This window comes from Ambystoma mexicanum, unplaced genomic scaffold, assembly GCF_040938575.1.
Source record: "Ambystoma mexicanum isolate Mex_15411 unplaced genomic scaffold, UKY_AmexF1_1 Mex_scaf48, whole genome shotgun sequence".
In the NCBI taxonomy this organism is placed as follows: Eukaryota; Metazoa; Chordata; class Amphibia; order Caudata; family Ambystomatidae; genus Ambystoma; species Ambystoma mexicanum.
In genome coordinates, this window is record NW_027182464.1 from 1,347,948 (window position 1) to 1,370,563 (window position 22,616).

Here is a 22,616-nt window from a genome sequence, read left to right on the forward strand (position 1 = left end):
GGATCCCTTTTGCCATGTCTCCCCAAGTTACAGAGGTCCAGAAAATTCCACCCTCAGCTCTCATAGAGAGGTCCTTGGCCGATCGTGGCCGATCAGAGGAGGGAAGTGTCGGAGGTGACTGCACACTGCCTCACCTTCACTGCTTTCTACAGTGGTAATGCTTTTGCAGAAGGGGCCTGTACAAGTGATTTTGTTCTGCGCTGTGGGAAAGTGACATTTATCCACTGACATTAACCAAACTACTTGCGCTGTTCAACGCACATGCATGCAGAGAAATAATGTTATGTTTTTTGGGGAAGATCTAGAGGGTCCTGCTGATGATTCTTTTAAGCTGTCTGCTACTCTTGCTTTTACATAGAGTCTTCCCTGCCCAGGAATGTTTAAGGTATACTGTATGTCCCTCCCTTACAATGAAAACTCTGTTGAAAGCACAGAGGTACATAGGAATGGATCTGTTAAGAAATGAGACAAAAAGCCTGGAAAATGTAGAAACAGGTAGTATTTGGACTTAGCACATTTGACTGTGAGTTAGTTTATTGTATCAGTTGACCCACTGACCCCCTTACCTTTTGTGTAATACTTTTGCTCTCAGTGGGGTTGCCCAAAGTTCCCTTCTTAAAGCGGCTTTCTTATAAAAAAATCCTAGACCTGCTTTTTGTGGCACACATGCCTCATATCCCGTTGCAGTTGATAAAGTCACATCATCTCCCACCAGTACAAGCTGTAAAAGATTTCCAGGGCTTATCCAAGCAAACTAGACGTGGGTCGAAGGTTGAGCAATCCTTAAATCAGCAGCAAAGTTAAAATTGAAATCAGCCTCAGAATCCTTTATAGGATGGTCCAACATCTGTTGCTTACAGGGCTCAATCGGACAGCCTCTGGTGCTGACTCCTTAAGCCACCTCCTGTTTTTGCCTTGTCCTTGATACAGCCATGGGCCCACATACACTCAGAGGTACCGAGTTTTTCTCATGTCTATTGGGTCTATTGTGATGCTCTCAGGCTTGTATGACCCAGCCATTGTGATGGGGAGGGGGTTTTCATTTTGCAAGCACCCTGGACCATTAATCTTTATATCTTTAAATATAATTGGCATTAAACTAAAACCCTTTAGGGCCAGATCAATACAGCAGCAAAGAATGCTTATTCGTTGTTGTTTGCCTCTTCATTTCATACCACCCGATATCTAAATGGTGTTTGGACTTTCTGCCCTCTGAAATAAGGACATTTGGTATGGCAAACCTTTGACCAGAGGTCCTAATCAATGGTTTGATTGACTCTCCCTTTGCGCTTGCTTCTGCAACACATGTACTAATATTGGAATGATAATGGGAAATTTAAATCGGCCCCTGCTCTAAAGGATGACACGCACATTCGTAAAGCATTCACTATTTTTGGAACATGACTGGACAGAAACTTTCTTAATTTGCAAGTGTTGATTTTTTAATAGATCTTTCTTTATTGAAGATTGAAATTGTATGTTCATTCATATTACACGACAACACAATGCATTTTGCGCCAAATTCAACACTAATGCCTCAGGAGCCTTTTACTTGTGAGTCCTCTTGACTGAATGAACAGCCCCGTCCCCTTCAATTTCTTGACTTGTACTTTTACAAGTGGCACGCTTCTTTTGTTTTTTTTTATCCCATTCTACCAAACTCAGTATTATCACTTTCCCCCTTGTTGTGCACTCCAGCGTAAACTGCTTTAAGGTGCTATTTGCAAATATCGCTCTGAACTACAGCTTTACTTGCTTCTGGGCCTTAATCTTTAAATGGGGCTGAGCAGTGTACTCCGGGTTTGGCTGCTTTTAGTTGGTTGATTTCTTTTTTGATTTCTGTAACTTTCAAACAGTCCCATTGTGAAATACCATTGCCACAATGTGCTGCAGTGCATGAAAACTTAAAATTAATGGTAGGGAGAGGGGCTGGGGGGAAGAGAGAGTGCGGGAGGGTGGGAGGGAGCGAGGGAAGGAGACAGGGAGGAGAGAGAGAGAAAACAAAGAAAATATGGTATTTGGGGGCTATGTATTTGCATGGAAAAGATTTTAGCCTTTTAATCAAGTGGAAAGGGGCTCTGTGGTTGGTATCTCAGCCTGTTGATGCTTTGTTGAGTTGCTTGGAACATGCAAGGAAGGAGACCTGAAGCACTCCCGACCAGGTTGCATGTCTCCAAGTTACTGAAATCCAACAGACCTCCTCCCTGTGCCACAAACTTCTGGGCACTGAGCTCTGCAGTTGTTCCCCACAGGTCGCCAAGTGTCCCAGATTTACTTTCTCAGAGTTGCTAGTTACTGCTACCCCACCTCGACCACTATATTTTCCCCAGATACTTGCTACTGTGGAGTAAGCAGGGCTAAGAGAGAGGGAGAGGGGGTGTGCCTATGCAAATCATCTGCCAGTATGCTTCCTGGGAGGTCATTCCATCTCACCATCTGACACCTGGGCAGCGGCAGGTAATTTGGAGAACAGACATATTCGGACAGGCCACAGAGCAAAAGCTGGGCCGTTGATTGAGGATCCCTTTAGCCATGTCTCCCTAAGTTACTGAGGTCCAGAAAAATTCCACCCTCAGCTCTTATAGAGAGGTCCTTGGCCGATCGTGGCCGATCAGGGTCGGGGGTGGGGGGACTGCACACTGCCTCACCTTTTCACTGCTTTCTACAGCGGTAATGCTTTTGCAGAAGGGGCCTGTACAAGTGATTTTGTCTGCGCTGTGGGAAAGTGACATTTATCCACTGACATTAACCAAATTACTTGTGCTGTTCAACGCACATACATGCATAGAAATCATGTTATGTTTTTTGGGGAAGGTCTAGAGGGTCCTGCTGATGATTTATTAAGCTGTCTGCTACTCTTGCTTTTACATAGTCTTCCCTGCCCAGGCATGTTTAAGGCATACTGTATGTCCCTCCATTACAATGAAAACTCTGTTGAAAGCACAGAGGTACATAGGAGTGGATCTGTTAAGAACTGAAACAAAAAGCCTGGAAAATGTAGAAACAGGTAGTATTTGGACTTAGCACATTTGACTGTGAGTTAGTTTATTGTATCAGTTGACCCACTGACCCCCTTACCTTTTGTGTAATACTTTTGCTCTCAGTGGGGTTGCCCAAAGTTCCCTTCTTAAAGCGGCTTTCTTATAAAAAAATCCTAGACCTGCTTTTTGTGGCACACATGCCTCATATCCCGTTGCAGTTGATAAAGTCACATCATCTCCCACCAGTACAAGCTGTAAAAGATTTCCAGGGCTTATCCAAGCAAACTAGACGTGGGTCGAAGGTTGAGCAATCCTTAAATCAGCAGCAAAGTTAAAATTGAAATCAGCCTCAGAATCCTTTATAGGATGGTCCAACATCTGTTGCTTACAGGGCTCAATCGGACAGCCTCTGGTGCTGACTCCTTAAGCCACCTCCTGTTTTTGCCTTGTCCTTGATACAGCCATGGGCCCACATACACTCAGAGGTACCGAGTTTTTCTCATGTCTATTGGGTCTATTGTGATGCTCTCAGGCTTGTATGACCCAGCCATTGTGATGGGGAGGGGGTTTTCATTTTGCAAGCACCCTGGACCATTAATCTTTATATCTTTAAATATAATTGGCATTAAACTAAAACCCTTTAGGGCCAGATCAATACAGCAGCAAAGAATGCTTATTCGTTGTTGTTTGCCTCTTCATTTCATACCACCCGATATCTAAATGGTGTTTGGACTTTCTGCCCTCTGAAATAAGGACATTTGGTATGGCAAACCTTTGACCAGAGGTCCTAATCAATGGTTTGATTGACTCTCCCTTTGCGCTTGCTTCTGCAACACATGTACTAATATTGGAATGATAATGGGAAATTTAAATCGGCCCCTGCTCTAAAGGATGACACGCACATTCGTAAAGCATTCACTATTTTTGGAACATGACTGGACAGAAACTTTCTTAATTTGCAAGTGTTGATTTTTTAATAGATCTTTCTTTATTGAAGATTGAAATTGTATGTTCATTCATATTACACGACAACACAATGCATTTTGCGCCAAATTCAACACTAATGCCTCAGGAGCCTTTTACTTGTGAGTCCTCTTGACTGAATGAACAGCCCCGTCCCCTTCAATTTCTTGACTTGTACTTTTACAAGTGGCACGCTTCTTTTGTTTTTTTTTATCCCATTCTACCAAACTCAGTATTATCACTTTCCCCCTTGTTGTGCACTCCAGCGTAAACTGCTTTAAGGTGCTATTTGCAAATATCGCTCTGAACTACAGCTTTACTTGCTTCTGGGCCTTAATCTTTAAATGGGGCTGAGCAGTGTACTCCGGGTTTGGCTGCTTTTAGTTGGTTGATTTCTTTTTTGATTTCTGTAACTTTCAAACAGTCCCATTGTGAAATACCATTGCCACAATGTGCTGCAGTGCATGAAAACTTAAAATTAATGGTAGGGAGAGGGAGAGGGGCTGGGGGGAAGAGAGAGTGCGGGAGGGTGGGAGGGAGCGAGGGAAGGAGACAGGGAGGAGAGAGAGAGAAAACAAAGAAAATATGGTATTTGGGGGCTATGTATTTGCATGGAAAAGATTTTAGCCTTTTAATCAAGTGGAAAGGGGCTCTGTGGTTGGTATCTCAGCCTGTTGATGCTTTGTTGAGTTGCTTGGAACATGCAAGGAAGGAGACCTGAAGCACTCCCGACCAGGTTGCATGTCTCCAAGTTACTGAAATCCAACAGACCTCCTCCCTGTGCCACAAACTTCTGGGCACTGAGCTCTGCAGTTGTTCCCCACAGGTCGCCAAGTGTCCCAGATTTACTTTCTCAGAGTTGCTAGTTACTGCTACCCCACCTCGACCACTATATTTTCCCCAGATACTTGCTACTGTGGAGTAAGCAGGGCTAAGAGAGAGGGAGAGGGGGTGTGCCTATGCAAATCATCTGCCAGTATGCTTCCTGGGAGGTCATTCCATCTCACCATCTGACACCTGGGCAGCGGCAGGTAATTTGGAGAACAGACATATTCGGACAGGCCACAGAGCAAAAGCTGGGCCGTTGATTGAGGATCCCTTTAGCCATGTCTCCCTAAGTTACTGAGGTCCAGAAAAATTCCACCCTCAGCTCTTATAGAGAGGTCCTTGGCCGATCGTGGCCGATCAGGGTCGGGGGTGGGGGGACTGCACACTGCCTCACCTTTTCACTGCTTTCTACAGCGGTAATGCTTTTGCAGAAGGGGCCTGTACAAGTGATTTTGTCTGCGCTGTGGGAAAGTGACATTTATCCACTGACATTAACCAAATTACTTGTGCTGTTCAACGCACATACATGCATAGAAATCATGTTATGTTTTTTGGGGAAGGTCTAGAGGGTCCTGCTGATGATTTATTAAGCTGTCTGCTACTCTTGCTTTTACATAGTCTTCCCTGCCCAGGCATGTTTAAGGCATACTGTATGTCCCTCCATTACAATGAAAACTCTGTTGAAAGCACAGAGGTACATAGGAGTGGATCTGTTAAGAACTGAAACAAAAAGCCTGGAAAAATGTCGAAACGCGTAGGATTTGGACTTACAATTAAATGACTCACATTCAGATGTGCTATCCCTTGCCCCCCTGACCCCCTTTCCTTTTGTGTAATCCTTTTGTTCTCAGTAGGGTTTTCCAAAGTGGCTTTCAAATAAAAGATCATAGACCTGCATTTTGTGGCACACATGCCTCATATCCCGTTGCTCTTGATAAACTCACATCATCTCCCACCAATACAAGCTGTAAAAGATTTTCAGGGCTTAGCCAAGCAAACTAGACGCGGGTCGAAGGTTGAGCAATCCTTTAATCAGCAGCAAAGTTAACATTGAAATAAGCCTCAGAATCTCTTAAAGGATGGTCCAACATCTGTTGCTGGCAGTGCGCAATGGGGCAGCCTGGGTGCTGACACCTTAAGCCATCTCCTATTCTTGCCTTGTCCTTGATCCAGCCATGGGCCCACATGCACTCAGAGGTACAGAGTGTTTCTCATGTCTCTGGGTCTGCTGTGATGCTCTCACTCTTGCATCACCCAGCCATCGTGATGGGGAGAGGGGTGTCGATTTGCAAGCACCGTTGAGCATGAATCTTTTTATCTTTAAATATAATTGGCATTAAACCAAACCCTTTAGGACCAGATCAATAAAGCAGCAAAGAATGCTGATGTATTGCTGTTTGCCGCTTAATTCCATACCATCCGACATCTAAATGGTGTTTGGTCAAACGTTTGCCATATCAAATGTCCTTATGTTAAAGAGCAGAAAGTCCAGAGGTCCTAATCAATGGTTTGGTTGGCTCTCCCTTTGCGCTTGCCTTAAGGCGTCAGCCCGATTGCGCCCTGCAAGCAACCAGTGTTGGCCCATCCTTTAAGAGATTCTGAAGCTGATTTCAATGTTATTTTTGCTGCTGATTTAAGGATTGCTCAACCTTCGGCCCACGTCTAATTTCCTTGGCTATGCCCTTGACATCTTTTACAGCTTGTATTGGTGGGAGATGATGTGAGTTTATCAAGAGCAACGGGATATGAGGCATGTGGGCCATAAAAAACATGTCTAGGATCTTTTTTTATAAGAAAGTCTCTTTAAGTAGGGAACTTTGGACAACACTGCTGAGAGCAAAAGGATTACACAAAAGGTAAGCGGGTCAGTGGGTCAAGGGATAGCACATCTGACTGTGAGTCCGTTTATTGTAAGTCCAAATCCTACCTGTTTCAACATTTTTCCAGGCTTTTTGTTTCATTTCTTAACAGATCCATTCCTATGTACCTCAGCAAAACATGTACTAATATTGGAATGAAAATGGGAAAATAGAATTGGCCCCTGCTTCAAAGGATGACACGCACATTCGTAAAGCATTCACTATTTTTGGCACACGACAGGACAGAAACTTTCTTAATCTGCAAGTATTTATTTTTTAATACATCTTTTTTTAATGAAGATTGAAATTGTATTTTCATACATAATACACGACAACACAATACATTTTGGGCCAAATTCAACACTAATGCCTCGGGAGACTTTTACTTGTGAGTCCTATTGACTGAATGAACAGCCCCATCTCCTTCAATTTCTTGACTTGTACTTTTAGAAGTGGCACGCTGCTTTTGTTTTTTATCCCATTCTACCAAACTGAGTATTATCACTTTTCCTCTTGTTGTGCACTCCAGCGTCAACTGCTTTAAGGAGCTATTTGCAAACATCGCTCTGAACTACAGCTTTACTTGCTTCTAGGCCTTAATCTTTAATTGTGGCTTAGCAGTGTACTCCGGATTTGGCTGCTTTTAGTTGGTTAATTCTTTTTTTATTTCTGTAACTTTCAAACAGTCCCATTGTGAAATACCATTGTCACAATGTGCTGCAGTGCAGGAAAACTTAAAATGAATGGTAGGGAGGGGGGGGTTATGGGGGAGGGAGGGAGGAGAGAGAGACAGAGAGAGAGAAAACAAAGAAAATATGGTTTTCGGTGGCTATGTGTTTGCATGGAAAAGATTTTAGGCTTTTAATCATGTGGAAAGGGGCTCTGTGGCTGGCATGGCAGCCTGTTGATGCTTTGTTGAGTTGCTTGGAACATGCAAGGAAGGAGACCTGAAGCACTCCCGACCAGGTTGCATGTCTCCAAGTTACTGAAATCCCACAGACCTTCTCCCCGTGCCACAAAGTTCTGGGAGATGAGCTCTGCAGTTGTTCCCCACAAGTCGCCAAGCTCCCCAGATTTACTTTCTCAGAGTTGCTAGTTACTGCTACCCTACCTCGACCACTATATTTTGCCCAGATACTTGCTACTGTGGAGTAAGCAGGGGTAAGAAAGAGAGCGAGGGGGTTTGCCTATGCAAATCATCTGCCAGGATCCTACCTGGGAGGTCATTCCATCTCACCAGCTGACACCTGGGCAGCGGCAGGTAATTTGGAGAACAGATATATACGGACAGGCCACAAAGCAAAGGCTGAGCTGTTGATTGAGGATCCCTTTTGCCATGTCTCCCCAAGTTACAGAGGTCCAGAAAATTCCACCCTCAGCTCTCATAGAGAGGTCCTTGGCCGATCGTGGCCGATCAGAGGAGGGAAGTGTCGGAGGTGACTGCACACTGCCTCACCTTCACTGCTTTCTACAGTGGTAATGCTTTTGCAGAAGGGGCCTGTACAAGTGATTTTGTTCTGCGCTGTGGGAAAGTGACATTTATCCACTGACATTAACCAAACTACTTGCGCTGTTCAACGCACATGCATGCAGAGAAATAATGTTATGTTTTTTGGGGAAGATCTAGAGGGTCCTGCTGATGATTCTTTTAAGCTGTCTGCTACTCTTGCTTTTACATAGAGTCTTCCCTGCCCAGGAATGTTTAAGGTATACTGTATGTCCCTCCCTTACAATGAAAACTCTGTTGAAAGCACAGAGGTACATAGGAATGGATCTGTTAAGAAATGAGACAAAAAGCCTGGAAAATGTAGAAACAGGTAGTATTTGGACTTAGCACATTTGACTGTGAGTTAGTTTATTGTATCAGTTGACCCACTGACCCCCTTACCTTTTGTGTAATACTTTTGCTCTCAGTGGGGTTGCCCAAAGTTCCCTTCTTAAAGCGGCTTTCTTATAAAAAAATCCTAGACCTGCTTTTTGTGGCACACATGCCTCATATCCCGTTGCAGTTGATAAAGTCACATCATCTCCCACCAGTACAAGCTGTAAAAGATTTCCAGGGCTTATCCAAGCAAACTAGACGTGGGTCGAAGGTTGAGCAATCCTTAAATCAGCAGCAAAGTTAAAATTGAAATCAGCCTCAGAATCCTTTATAGGATGGTCCAACATCTGTTGCTTACAGGGCTCAATCGGACAGCCTCTGGTGCTGACTCCTTAAGCCACCTCCTGTTTTTGCCTTGTCCTTGATACAGCCATGGGCCCACATACACTCAGAGGTACCGAGTTTTTCTCATGTCTATTGGGTCTATTGTGATGCTCTCAGGCTTGTATGACCCAGCCATTGTGATGGGGAGGGGGTTTTCATTTTGCAAGCACCCTGGACCATTAATCTTTATATCTTTAAATATAATTGGCATTAAACTAAAACCCTTTAGGGCCAGATCAATACAGCAGCAAAGAATGCTTATTCGTTGTTGTTTGCCTCTTCATTTCATACCACCCGATATCTAAATGGTGTTTGGACTTTCTGCCCTCTGAAATAAGGACATTTGGTATGGCAAACCTTTGACCAGAGGTCCTAATCAATGGTTTGATTGACTCTCCCTTTGCGCTTGCTTCTGCAACACATGTACTAATATTGGAATGATAATGGGAAATTTAAATCGGCCCCTGCTCTAAAGGATGACACGCACATTCGTAAAGCATTCACTATTTTTGGAACATGACTGGACAGAAACTTTCTTAATTTGCAAGTGTTGATTTTTTAATAGATCTTTCTTTATTGAAGATTGAAATTGTATGTTCATTCATATTACACGACAACACAATGCATTTTGCGCCAAATTCAACACTAATGCCTCAGGAGCCTTTTACTTGTGAGTCCTCTTGACTGAATGAACAGCCCCGTCCCCTTCAATTTCTTGACTTGTACTTTTACAAGTGGCACGCTTCTTTTGTTTTTTTTTATCCCATTCTACCAAACTCAGTATTATCACTTTCCCCCTTGTTGTGCACTCCAGCGTAAACTGCTTTAAGGTGCTATTTGCAAATATCGCTCTGAACTACAGCTTTACTTGCTTCTGGGCCTTAATCTTTAAATGGGGCTGAGCAGTGTACTCCGGGTTTGGCTGCTTTTAGTTGGTTGATTTCTTTTTTGATTTCTGTAACTTTCAAACAGTCCCATTGTGAAATACCATTGCCACAATGTGCTGCAGTGCATGAAAACTTAAAATTAATGGTAGGGAGAGGGAGAGGGGCTGGGGGGAAGAGAGAGTGCGGGAGGGTGGGAGGGAGCGAGGGAAGGAGACAGGGAGGAGAGAGAGAGAAAACAAAGAAAATATGGTATTTGGGGGCTATGTATTTGCATGGAAAAGATTTTAGCCTTTTAATCAAGTGGAAAGGGGCTCTGTGGTTGGTATCTCAGCCTGTTGATGCTTTGTTGAGTTGCTTGGAACATGCAAGGAAGGAGACCTGAAGCACTCCCGACCAGGTTGCATGTCTCCAAGTTACTGAAATCCAACAGACCTCCTCCCTGTGCCACAAACTTCTGGGCACTGAGCTCTGCAGTTGTTCCCCACAGGTCGCCAAGTGTCCCAGATTTACTTTCTCAGAGTTGCTAGTTACTGCTACCCCACCTCGACCACTATATTTTCCCCAGATACTTGCTACTGTGGAGTAAGCAGGGCTAAGAGAGAGGGAGAGGGGGTGTGCCTATGCAAATCATCTGCCAGTATGCTTCCTGGGAGGTCATTCCATCTCACCATCTGACACCTGGGCAGCGGCAGGTAATTTGGAGAACAGACATATTCGGACAGGCCACAGAGCAAAAGCTGGGCCGTTGATTGAGGATCCCTTTAGCCATGTCTCCCTAAGTTACTGAGGTCCAGAAAAATTCCACCCTCAGCTCTTATAGAGAGGTCCTTGGCCGATCGTGGCCGATCAGGGTCGGGGGTGGGGGGACTGCACACTGCCTCACCTTTTCACTGCTTTCTACAGCGGTAATGCTTTTGCAGAAGGGGCCTGTACAAGTGATTTTGTCTGCGCTGTGGGAAAGTGACATTTATCCACTGACATTAACCAAATTACTTGTGCTGTTCAACGCACATACATGCATAGAAATCATGTTATGTTTTTTGGGGAAGGTCTAGAGGGTCCTGCTGATGATTTATTAAGCTGTCTGCTACTCTTGCTTTTACATAGTCTTCCCTGCCCAGGCATGTTTAAGGCATACTGTATGTCCCTCCATTACAATGAAAACTCTGTTGAAAGCACAGAGGTACATAGGAGTGGATCTGTTAAGAACTGAAACAAAAAGCCTGGAAAAATGTCGAAACGCGTAGGATTTGGACTTACAATTAAATGACTCACATTCAGATGTGCTATCCCTTGCCCCCCTGACCCCCTTTCCTTTTGTGTAATCCTTTTGTTCTCAGTAGGGTTTTCCAAAGTGGCTTTCAAATAAAAGATCATAGACCTGCATTTTGTGGCACACATGCCTCATATCCCGTTGCTCTTGATAAACTCACATCATCTCCCACCAATACAAGCTGTAAAAGATTTTCAGGGCTTAGCCAAGCAAACTAGACGCGGGTCGAAGGTTGAGCAATCCTTTAATCAGCAGCAAAGTTAACATTGAAATAAGCCTCAGAATCTCTTAAAGGATGGTCCAACATCTGTTGCTGGCAGTGCGCAATGGGGCAGCCTGGGTGCTGACACCTTAAGCCATCTCCTATTCTTGCCTTGTCCTTGATCCAGCCATGGGCCCACATGCACTCAGAGGTACAGAGTGTTTCTCATGTCTCTGGGTCTGCTGTGATGCTCTCACTCTTGCATCACCCAGCCATCGTGATGGGGAGAGGGGTGTCGATTTGCAAGCACCGTTGAGCATGAATCTTTTTATCTTTAAATATAATTGGCATTAAACCAAACCCTTTAGGACCAGATCAATAAAGCAGCAAAGAATGCTGATGTATTGCTGTTTGCCGCTTAATTCCATACCATCCGACATCTAAATGGTGTTTGGTCAAACGTTTGCCATATCAAATGTCCTTATGTTAAAGAGCAGAAAGTCCAGAGGTCCTAATCAATGGTTTGGTTGGCTCTCCCTTTGCGCTTGCCTTAAGGCGTCAGCCCGATTGCGCCCTGCAAGCAACCAGTGTTGGCCCATCCTTTAAGAGATTCTGAAGCTGATTTCAATGTTATTTTTGCTGCTGATTTAAGGATTGCTCAACCTTCGGCCCACGTCTAATTTCCTTGGCTATGCCCTTGACATCTTTTACAGCTTGTATTGGTGGGAGATGATGTGAGTTTATCAAGAGCAACGGGATATGAGGCATGTGGGCCATAAAAAACATGTCTAGGATCTTTTTTTATAAGAAAGTCTCTTTAAGTAGGGAACTTTGGACAACACTGCTGAGAGCAAAAGGATTACACAAAAGGTAAGCGGGTCAGTGGGTCAAGGGATAGCACATCTGACTGTGAGTCCGTTTATTGTAAGTCCAAATCCTACCTGTTTCAACATTTTTCCAGGCTTTTTGTTTCATTTCTTAACAGATCCATTCCTATGTACCTCAGCAAAACATGTACTAATATTGGAATGAAAATGGGAAAATAGAATTGGCCCCTGCTTCAAAGGATGACACGCACATTCGTAAAGCATTCACTATTTTTGGCACACGACAGGACAGAAACTTTCTTAATCTGCAAGTATTTATTTTTTAATACATCTTTTTTTAATGAAGATTGAAATTGTATTTTCATACATAATACACGACAACACAATACATTTTGGGCCAAATTCAACACTAATGCCTCGGGAGACTTTTACTTGTGAGTCCTATTGACTGAATGAACAGCCCCATCTCCTTCAATTTCTTGACTTGTACTTTTAGAAGTGGCACGCTGCTTTTGTTTTTTATCCCATTCTACCAAACTGAGTATTATCACTTTTCCTCTTGTTGTGCACTCCAGCGTCAACTGCTTTAAGGAGCTATTTGCAAACATCGCTCTGAACTACAGCTTTACTTGCTTCTAGGCCTTAATCTTTAATTGTGGTTTAGCAGTGTACTCCGGATTTGGCTGCTTTTAGTTGGTTAATTCTTTTTTTATTTCTGTAACTTTCAAACAGTCCGATTGTGAAATACCATTGTCACAATGTGCTGCAGTGCAGGAAAACTTAAAATGAATGGTAGGGAGAGGAAGAGGGAGGGGGGGGGGTTATGGGGGATGGGAAGGAGGGAGGGAGGGAGGGAGGGAGGAGAGAGAGACAGAGAGAGAGAAAACAAAGAAAATATGGTTTTCGGTGGCTATGTGTTTGCATGGAAAAGATTTTAGGCTTTTAATCATGTGGAAAGGGGCTCTGTGGCTGGCATGGCAGCCTGTTGATGCTTTGTTGAGTTGCTTGGAACATGCAAGGAAGGAGACCTGAAGCACTCCCGACCAGGTTGCATGTCTCCAAGTTACTGAAATCCCACAGACCTTCTCCCCGTGCCACAAAGTTCTGGGAGATGAGCTCTGCAGTTGTTCCCCACAAGTCGCCAAGCTCCCCAGATTTACTTTCTCAGAGTTGCTAGTTACTGCTACCCTACCTCGACCACTATATTTTGCCCAGATACTTGCTACTGTGGAGTAAGCAGGGGTAAGAAAGAGAGCGAGGGGGTTTGCCTATGCAAATCATCTGCCAGGATCCTACCTGGGAGGTCATTCCATCTCACCAGCTGACACCTGGGCAGCGGCAGGTAATTTGGAGAACAGATATATACGGACAGGCCACAAAGCAAAGGCTGAGCTGTTGATTGAGGATCCCTTTTGCCATGTCTCCCCAAGTTACAGAGGTCCAGAAAATTCCACCCTCAGCTCTCATAGAGAGGTCCTTGGCCGATCGTGGCCGATCAGAGGAGGGAAGTGTCGGAGGTGACTGCACACTGCCTCACCTTCACTGCTTTCTACAGTGGTAATGCTTTTGCAGAAGGGGCCTGTACAAGTGATTTTGTTCTGCGCTGTGGGAAAGTGACATTTATCCACTGACATTAACCAAACTACTTGCGCTGTTCAACGCACATGCATGCAGAGAAATAATGTTATGTTTTTTGGGGAAGATCTAGAGGGTCCTGCTGATGATTCTTTTAAGCTGTCTGCTACTCTTGCTTTTACATAGAGTCTTCCCTGCCCAGGAATGTTTAAGGTATACTGTATGTCCCTCCCTTACAATGAAAACTCTGTTGAAAGCACAGAGGTACATAGGAATGGATCTGTTAAGAAATGAGACAAAAAGCCTGGAAAATGTAGAAACAGGTAGTATTTGGACTTAGCACATTTGACTGTGAGTTAGTTTATTGTATCAGTTGACCCACTGACCCCCTTACCTTTTGTGTAATACTTTTGCTCTCAGTGGGGTTGCCCAAAGTTCCCTTCTTAAAGCGGCTTTCTTATAAAAAAATCCTAGACCTGCTTTTTGTGGCACACATGCCTCATATCCCGTTGCAGTTGATAAAGTCACATCATCTCCCACCAGTACAAGCTGTAAAAGATTTCCAGGGCTTATCCAAGCAAACTAGACGTGGGTCGAAGGTTGAGCAATCCTTAAATCAGCAGCAAAGTTAAAATTGAAATCAGCCTCAGAATCCTTTATAGGATGGTCCAACATCTGTTGCTTACAGGGCTCAATCGGACAGCCTCTGGTGCTGACTCCTTAAGCCACCTCCTGTTTTTGCCTTGTCCTTGATACAGCCATGGGCCCACATACACTCAGAGGTACCGAGTTTTTCTCATGTCTATTGGGTCTATTGTGATGCTCTCAGGCTTGTATGACCCAGCCATTGTGATGGGGAGGGGGTTTTCATTTTGCAAGCACCCTGGACCATTAATCTTTATATCTTTAAATATAATTGGCATTAAACTAAAACCCTTTAGGGCCAGATCAATACAGCAGCAAAGAATGCTTATTCGTTGTTGTTTGCCTCTTCATTTCATACCACCCGATATCTAAATGGTGTTTGGACTTTCTGCCCTCTGAAATAAGGACATTTGGTATGGCAAACCTTTGACCAGAGGTCCTAATCAATGGTTTGATTGACTCTCCCTTTGCGCTTGCTTCTGCAACACATGTACTAATATTGGAATGATAATGGGAAATTTAAATCGGCCCCTGCTCTAAAGGATGACACGCACATTCGTAAAGCATTCACTATTTTTGGAACATGACTGGACAGAAACTTTCTTAATTTGCAAGTGTTGATTTTTTAATAGATCTTTCTTTATTGAAGATTGAAATTGTATGTTCATTCATATTACACGACAACACAATGCATTTTGCGCCAAATTCAACACTAATGCCTCAGGAGCCTTTTACTTGTGAGTCCTCTTGACTGAATGAACAGCCCCGTCCCCTTCAATTTCTTGACTTGTACTTTTACAAGTGGCACGCTTCTTTTGTTTTTTTTTATCCCATTCTACCAAACTCAGTATTATCACTTTCCCCCTTGTTGTGCACTCCAGCGTAAACTGCTTTAAGGTGCTATTTGCAAATATCGCTCTGAACTACAGCTTTACTTGCTTCTGGGCCTTAATCTTTAAATGGGGCTGAGCAGTGTACTCCGGGTTTGGCTGCTTTTAGTTGGTTGATTTCTTTTTTGATTTCTGTAACTTTCAAACAGTCCCATTGTGAAATACCATTGCCACAATGTGCTGCAGTGCATGAAAACTTAAAATTAATGGTAGGGAGAGGGGCTGGGGGGAAGAGAGAGTGCGGGAGGGTGGGAGGGAGCGAGGGAAGGAGACAGGGAGGAGAGAGAGAGAAAACAAAGAAAATATGGTATTTGGGGGCTATGTATTTGCATGGAAAAGATTTTAGCCTTTTAATCAAGTGGAAAGGGGCTCTGTGGTTGGTATCTCAGCCTGTTGATGCTTTGTTGAGTTGCTTGGAACATGCAAGGAAGGAGACCTGAAGCACTCCCGACCAGGTTGCATGTCTCCAAGTTACTGAAATCCAACAGACCTCCTCCCTGTGCCACAAACTTCTGGGCACTGAGCTCTGCAGTTGTTCCCCACAGGTCGCCAAGTGTCCCAGATTTACTTTCTCAGAGTTGCTAGTTACTGCTACCCCACCTCGACCACTATATTTTCCCCAGATACTTGCTACTGTGGAGTAAGCAGGGCTAAGAGAGAGGGAGAGGGGGTGTGCCTATGCAAATCATCTGCCAGTATGCTTCCTGGGAGGTCATTCCATCTCACCATCTGACACCTGGGCAGCGGCAGGTAATTTGGAGAACAGACATATTCGGACAGGCCACAGAGCAAAAGCTGGGCCGTTGATTGAGGATCCCTTTAGCCATGTCTCCCTAAGTTACTGAGGTCCAGAAAAATTCCACCCTCAGCTCTTATAGAGAGGTCCTTGGCCGATCGTGGCCGATCAGGGTCGGGGGTGGGGGGACTGCACACTGCCTCACCTTTTCACTGCTTTCTACAGCGGTAATGCTTTTGCAGAAGGGGCCTGTACAAGTGATTTTGTCTGCGCTGTGGGAAAGTGACATTTATCCACTGACATTAACCAAATTACTTGTGCTGTTCAACGCACATACATGCATAGAAATCATGTTATGTTTTTTGGGGAAGGTCTAGAGGGTCCTGCTGATGATTTATTAAGCTGTCTGCTACTCTTGCTTTTACATAGTCTTCCCTGCCCAGGCATGTTTAAGGCATACTGTATGTCCCTCCATTACAATGAAAACTCTGTTGAAAGCACAGAGGTACATAGGAGTGGATCTGTTAAGAACTGAAACAAAAAGCCTGGAAAATGTAGAAACAGGTAGTATTTGGACTTAGCACATTTGACTGTGAGTTAGTTTATTGTATCAGTTGACCCACTGACCCCCTTACCTTTTGTGTAATACTTTTGCTCTCAGTGGGGTTGCCCAAAGTTCCCTTCTTAAAGCGGCTTTCTTATAAAAAAATCCTAGACCTGCTTTTTGTGGCACACATGCCTCATATCCCGTTGCAGTTGATAAAGTCACATCATCTCCCACCAGTACAAGCTGTAAAAGATTTCCAGGGCTTATCCAAGCAAACTAGACGTGGGTCGAAGGTTGAGCAATCCTTAAATCAGCAGCAAAGTTAAAATTGAAATCAGCCTCAGAATCCTTTATAGGATGGTCCAACATCTGTTGCTTACAGGGCTCAATCGGACAGCCTCTGGTGCTGACTCCTTAAGCCACCTCCTGTTTTTGCCTTGTCCTTGATACAGCCATGGGCCCACATACACTCAGAGGTACCGAGTTTTTCTCATGTCTATTGGGTCTATTGTGATGCTCTCAGGCTTGTATGACCCAGCCATTGTGATGGGGAGGGGGTTTTCATTTTGCAAGCACCCTGGACCATTAATCTTTATATCTTTAAATATAATTGGCATTAAACTAAAACCCTTTAGGGCCAGATCAATACAGCAGCAAAGAATGCTTATTCGTTGTTGTTTGCCTCTTCATTTCATACCACCCGATATCTAAATGGTGTTTGGACTTTCTGCCCTCTGAAATAAGGACATTTGGTATGGCAAACCTTTGACCAGAGGTCCTAATCAATGGTTTGATTGACTCTCCCTTTGCGCTTGCTTCTGCAACACATGTACTAATATTGGAATGATAATGGGAAATTTAAATCGGCCCCTGCTCTAAAGGATGACACGCACATTCGTAAAGCATTCACTATTTTTGGAACATGACTGGACAGAAACTTTCTTAATTTGCAAGTGTTGATTTTTTAATAGATCTTTCTTTATTGAAGATTGAAATTGTATGTTCATTCATATTACACGACAACACAATGCATTTTGCGCCAAATTCAACACTAATGCCTCAGGAGCCTTTTACTTGTGAGTCCTCTTGACTGAATGAACAGCCCCGTCCCCTTCAATTTCTTGACTTGTACTTTTACAAGTGGCACGCTTCTTTTGTTTTTTTTTATCCCATTCTACCAAACTCAGTATTATCACTTTCCCCCTTGTTGTGCACTCCAGCGTAAACTGCTTTAAGGTGCTATTTGCAAATATCGCTCTGAACTACAGCTTTACTTGCTTCTGGGCCTTAATCTTTAAATGGGGCTGAGCAGTGTACTCCGGGTTTGGCTGCTTTTAGTTGGTTGATTTCTTTTTTGATTTCTGTAACTTTCAAACAGTCCCATTGTGAAATACCATTGCCACAATGTGCTGCAGTGCATGAAAACTTAAAATTAATGGTAGGGAGAGGGAGAGGGGCTGGGGGGAAGAGAGAGTGCGGGAGGGTGGGAGGGAGCGAGGGAAGGAGACAGGGAGGAGAGAGAGAGAAAACAAAGAAAATATGGTATTTGGGGGCTATGTATTTGCATGGAAAAGATTTTAGCCTTTTAATCAAGTGGAAAGGGGCTCTGTGGTTGGTATCTCAGCCTGTTGATGCTTTGTTGAGTTGCTTGGAACATGCAAGGAAGGAGACCTGAAGCACTCCCGACCAGGTTGCATGTCTCCAAGTTACTGAAATCCAACAGACCTCCTCCCTGTGCCACAAACTTCTGGGCACTGAGCTCTGCAGTTGTTCCCCACAGGTCGCCAAGTGTCCCAGATTTACTTTCTCAGAGTTGCTAGTTACTGCTACCCCACCTCGACCACTATATTTTCCCCAGATACTTGCTACTGTGGAGTAAGCAGGGCTAAGAGAGAGGGAGAGGGGGTGTGCCTATGCAAATCATCTGCCAGTATGCTTCCTGGGAGGTCATTCCATCTCACCATCTGACACCTGGGCAGCGGCAGGTAATTTGGAGAACAGACATATTCGGACAGGCCACAGAGCAAAAGCTGGGCCGTTGATTGAGGATCCCTTTAGCCATGTCTCCCTAAGTTACTGAGGTCCAGAAAAATTCCACCCTCAGCTCTTATAGAGAGGTCCTTGGCCGATCGTGGCCGATCAGGGTCGGGGGTGGGGGGACTGCACACTGCCTCACCTTTTCACTGCTTTCTACAGCGGTAATGCTTTTGCAGAAGGGGCCTGTACAAGTGATTTTGTCTGCGCTGTGGGAAAGTGACATTTATCCACTGACATTAACCAAATTACTTGTGCTGTTCAACGCACATACATGCATAGAAATCATGTTATGTTTTTTGGGGAAGGTCTAGAGGGTCCTGCTGATGATTTATTAAGCTGTCTGCTACTCTTGCTTTTACATAGTCTTCCCTGCCCAGGCATGTTTAAGGCATACTGTATGTCCCTCCATTACAATGAAAACTCTGTTGAAAGCACAGAGGTACATAGGAGTGGATCTGTTAAGAACTGAAACAAAAAGCCTGGAAAAATGTCGAAACGCGTAGGATTTGGACTTACAATTAAATGACTCACATTCAGATGTGCTATCCCTTGCCCCCCTGACCCCCTTTCCTTTTGTGTAATCCTTTTGTTCTCAGTAGGGTTTTCCAAAGTGGCTTTCAAATAAAAGATCATAGACCTGCATTTTGTGGCACACATGCCTCATATCCCGTTGCTCTTGATAAACTCACATCATCTCCCACCAATACAAGCTGTAAAAGATTTTCAGGGCTTAGCCAAGCAAACTAGACGCGGGTCGAAGGTTGAGCAATCCTTTAATCAGCAGCAAAGTTAACATTGAAATAAGCCTCAGAATCTCTTAAAGGATGGTCCAACATCTGTTGCTGGCAGTGCGCAATGGGGCAGCCTGGGTGCTGACACCTTAAGCCATCTCCTATTCTTGCCTTGTCCTTGATCCAGCCATGGGCCCACATGCACTCAGAGGTACAGAGTGTTTCTCATGTCTCTGGGTCTGCTGTGATGCTCTCACTCTTGCATCACCCAGCCATCGTGATGGGGAGAGGGGTGTCGATTTGCAAGCACCGTTGAGCATGAATCTTTTTATCTTTAAATATAATTGGCATTAAACCAAACCCTTTAGGACCAGATCAATAAAGCAGCAAAGAATGCTGATGTATTGCTGTTTGCCGCTTAATTCCATACCATCCGACATCTAAATGGTGTTTGGTCAAACGTTTGCCATATCAAATGTCCTTATGTTAAAGAGCAGAAAGTCCAGAGGTCCTAATCAATGGTTTGGTTGGCTCTCCCTTTGCGCTTGCCTTAAGGCGTCAGCCCGATTGCGCCCTGCAAGCAACCAGTGTTGGCCCATCCTTTAAGAGATTCTGAAGCTGATTTCAATGTTATTTTTGCTGCTGATTTAAGGATTGCTCAACCTTCGGCCCACGTCTAATTTCCTTGGCTATGCCCTTGACATCTTTTACAGCTTGTATTGGTGGGAGATGATGTGAGTTTATCAAGAGCAACGGGATATGAGGCATGTGGGCCATAAAAAACATGTCTAGGATCTTTTTTTATAAGAAAGTCTCTTTAAGTAGGGAACTTTGGACAACACTGCTGAGAGCAAAAGGATTACACAAAAGGTAAGCGGGTCAGTGGGTCAAGGGATAGCACATCTGACTGTGAGTCCGTTTATTGTAAGTCCAAATCCTACCTGTTTCAACATTTTTCCAGGCTTTTTGTTTCATTTCTTAACAGATCCATTCCTATGTACCTCAGCAAAACATGTACTAATATTGGAATGAAAATGGGAAAATAGAATTGGCCCCTGCTTCAAAGGATGACACGCACATTCGTAAAGCATTCACTATTTTTGGCACACGACAGGACAGAAACTTTCTTAATCTGCAAGTATTTATTTTTTAATACATCTTTTTTTAATGAAGATTGAAATTGTATTTTCATACATAATACACGACAACACAATACATTTTGGGCCAAATTCAACACTAATGCCTCGGGAGACTTTTACTTGTGAGTCCTATTGACTGAATGAACAGCCCCATCTCCTTCAATTTCTTGACTTGTACTTTTAGAAGTGGCACGCTGCTTTTGTTTTTTATCCCATTCTACCAAACTGAGTATTATCACTTTTCCTCTTGTTGTGCACTCCAGCGTCAACTGCTTTAAGGAGCTATTTGCAAACATCGCTCTGAACTACAGCTTTACTTGCTTCTAGGCCTTAATCTTTAATTGTGGCTTAGCAGTGTACTCCGGATTTGGCTGCTTTTAGTTGGTTAATTCTTTTTTTATTTCTGTAACTTTCAAACAGTCCCATTGTGAAATACCATTGTCACAATGTGCTGCAGTGCAGGAAAACTTAAAATGAATGGTAGGGAGGGGGGGGTTATGGGGGAGGGAGGGAGGAGAGAGAGACAGAGAGAGAGAAAACAAAGAAAATATGGTTTTCGGTGGCTATGTGTTTGCATGGAAAAGATTTTAGGCTTTTAATCATGTGGAAAGGGGCTCTGTGGCTGGCATGGCAGCCTGTTGATGCTTTGTTGAGTTGCTTGGAACATGCAAGGAAGGAGACCTGAAGCACTCCCGACCAGGTTGCATGTCTCCAAGTTACTGAAATCCCACAGACCTTCTCCCCGTGCCACAAAGTTCTGGGAGATGAGCTCTGCAGTTGTTCCCCACAAGTCGCCAAGCTCCCCAGATTTACTTTCTCAGAGTTGCTAGTTACTGCTACCCTACCTCGACCACTATATTTTGCCCAGATACTTGCTACTGTGGAGTAAGCAGGGGTAAGAAAGAGAGCGAGGGGGTTTGCCTATGCAAATCATCTGCCAGGATCCTACCTGGGAGGTCATTCCATCTCACCAGCTGACACCTGGGCAGCGGCAGGTAATTTGGAGAACAGATATATACGGACAGGCCACAAAGCAAAGGCTGAGCTGTTGATTGAGGATCCCTTTTGCCATGTCTCCCCAAGTTACAGAGGTCCAGAAAATTCCACCCTCAGCTCTCATAGAGAGGTCCTTGGCCGATCGTGGCCGATCAGAGGAGGGAAGTGTCGGAGGTGACTGCACACTGCCTCACCTTCACTGCTTTCTACAGTGGTAATGCTTTTGCAGAAGGGGCCTGTACAAGTGATTTTGTTCTGCGCTGTGGGAAAGTGACATTTATCCACTGACATTAACCAAACTACTTGCGCTGTTCAACGCACATGCATGCAGAGAAATAATGTTATGTTTTTTGGGGAAGATCTAGAGGGTCCTGCTGATGATTCTTTTAAGCTGTCTGCTACTCTTGCTTTTACATAGAGTCTTCCCTGCCCAGGAATGTTTAAGGTATACTGTATGTCCCTCCCTTACAATGAAAACTCTGTTGAAAGCACAGAGGTACATAGGAATGGATCTGTTAAGAAATGAGACAAAAAGCCTGGAAAATGTAGAAACAGGTAGTATTTGGACTTAGCACATTTGACTGTGAGTTAGTTTATTGTATCAGTTGACCCACTGACCCCCTTACCTTTTGTGTAATACTTTTGCTCTCAGTGGGGTTGCCCAAAGTTCCCTTCTTAAAGCGGCTTTCTTATAAAAAAATCCTAGACCTGCTTTTTGTGGCACACATGCCTCATATCCCGTTGCAGTTGATAAAGTCACATCATCTCCCACCAGTACAAGCTGTAAAAGATTTCCAGGGCTTATCCAAGCAAACTAGACGTGGGTCGAAGGTTGAGCAATCCTTAAATCAGCAGCAAAGTTAAAATTGAAATCAGCCTCAGAATCCTTTATAGGATGGTCCAACATCTGTTGCTTACAGGGCTCAATCGGACAGCCTCTGGTGCTGACTCCTTAAGCCACCTCCTGTTTTTGCCTTGTCCTTGATACAGCCATGGGCCCACATACACTCAGAGGTACCGAGTTTTTCTCATGTCTATTGGGTCTATTGTGATGCTCTCAGGCTTGTATGACCCAGCCATTGTGATGGGGAGGGGGTTTTCATTTTGCAAGCACCCTGGACCATTAATCTTTATATCTTTAAATATAATTGGCATTAAACTAAAACCCTTTAGGGCCAGATCAATACAGCAGCAAAGAATGCTTATTCGTTGTTGTTTGCCTCTTCATTTCATACCACCCGATATCTAAATGGTGTTTGGACTTTCTGCCCTCTGAAATAAGGACATTTGGTAT

The 22,616-nt window shown here is 44.0% G+C and overlaps 5 non-coding genes across 5 annotated transcripts; all 5 read left to right on the plus strand.

Annotated features, from left to right (window-relative positions):
• Window positions 1-1,288: 1,288 nt before the first annotated feature.
• Window positions 1,289-1,395, plus strand: LOC138560808 (U6 spliceosomal RNA). Its single transcript, XR_011299274.1, has one exon. It is a non-coding gene; the product is annotated as a U6 spliceosomal RNA (small nuclear RNA).
• Window positions 1,396-3,800: 2,405 nt separating this feature from the next.
• On the plus strand, window positions 3,801-3,907 carry LOC138560810 (U6 spliceosomal RNA). Its single transcript, XR_011299276.1, has one exon. It is a non-coding gene; the product is annotated as a U6 spliceosomal RNA (small nuclear RNA).
• A 5,334-nt stretch (window positions 3,908-9,241) lies between these two features.
• On the plus strand, window positions 9,242-9,348 carry LOC138560811 (U6 spliceosomal RNA). Its single transcript, XR_011299277.1, has one exon. It is a non-coding gene; the product is annotated as a U6 spliceosomal RNA (small nuclear RNA).
• A 5,369-nt stretch (window positions 9,349-14,717) lies between these two features.
• On the plus strand, window positions 14,718-14,824 carry LOC138560812 (U6 spliceosomal RNA). Its single transcript, XR_011299278.1, has one exon. It is a non-coding gene; the product is annotated as a U6 spliceosomal RNA (small nuclear RNA).
• Window positions 14,825-17,229: 2,405 nt separating this feature from the next.
• On the plus strand, window positions 17,230-17,336 carry LOC138560813 (U6 spliceosomal RNA). The gene has a single exon (XR_011299279.1). It is a non-coding gene; the product is annotated as a U6 spliceosomal RNA (small nuclear RNA).
• Window positions 17,337-22,616: the final 5,280 nt, after the last annotated feature.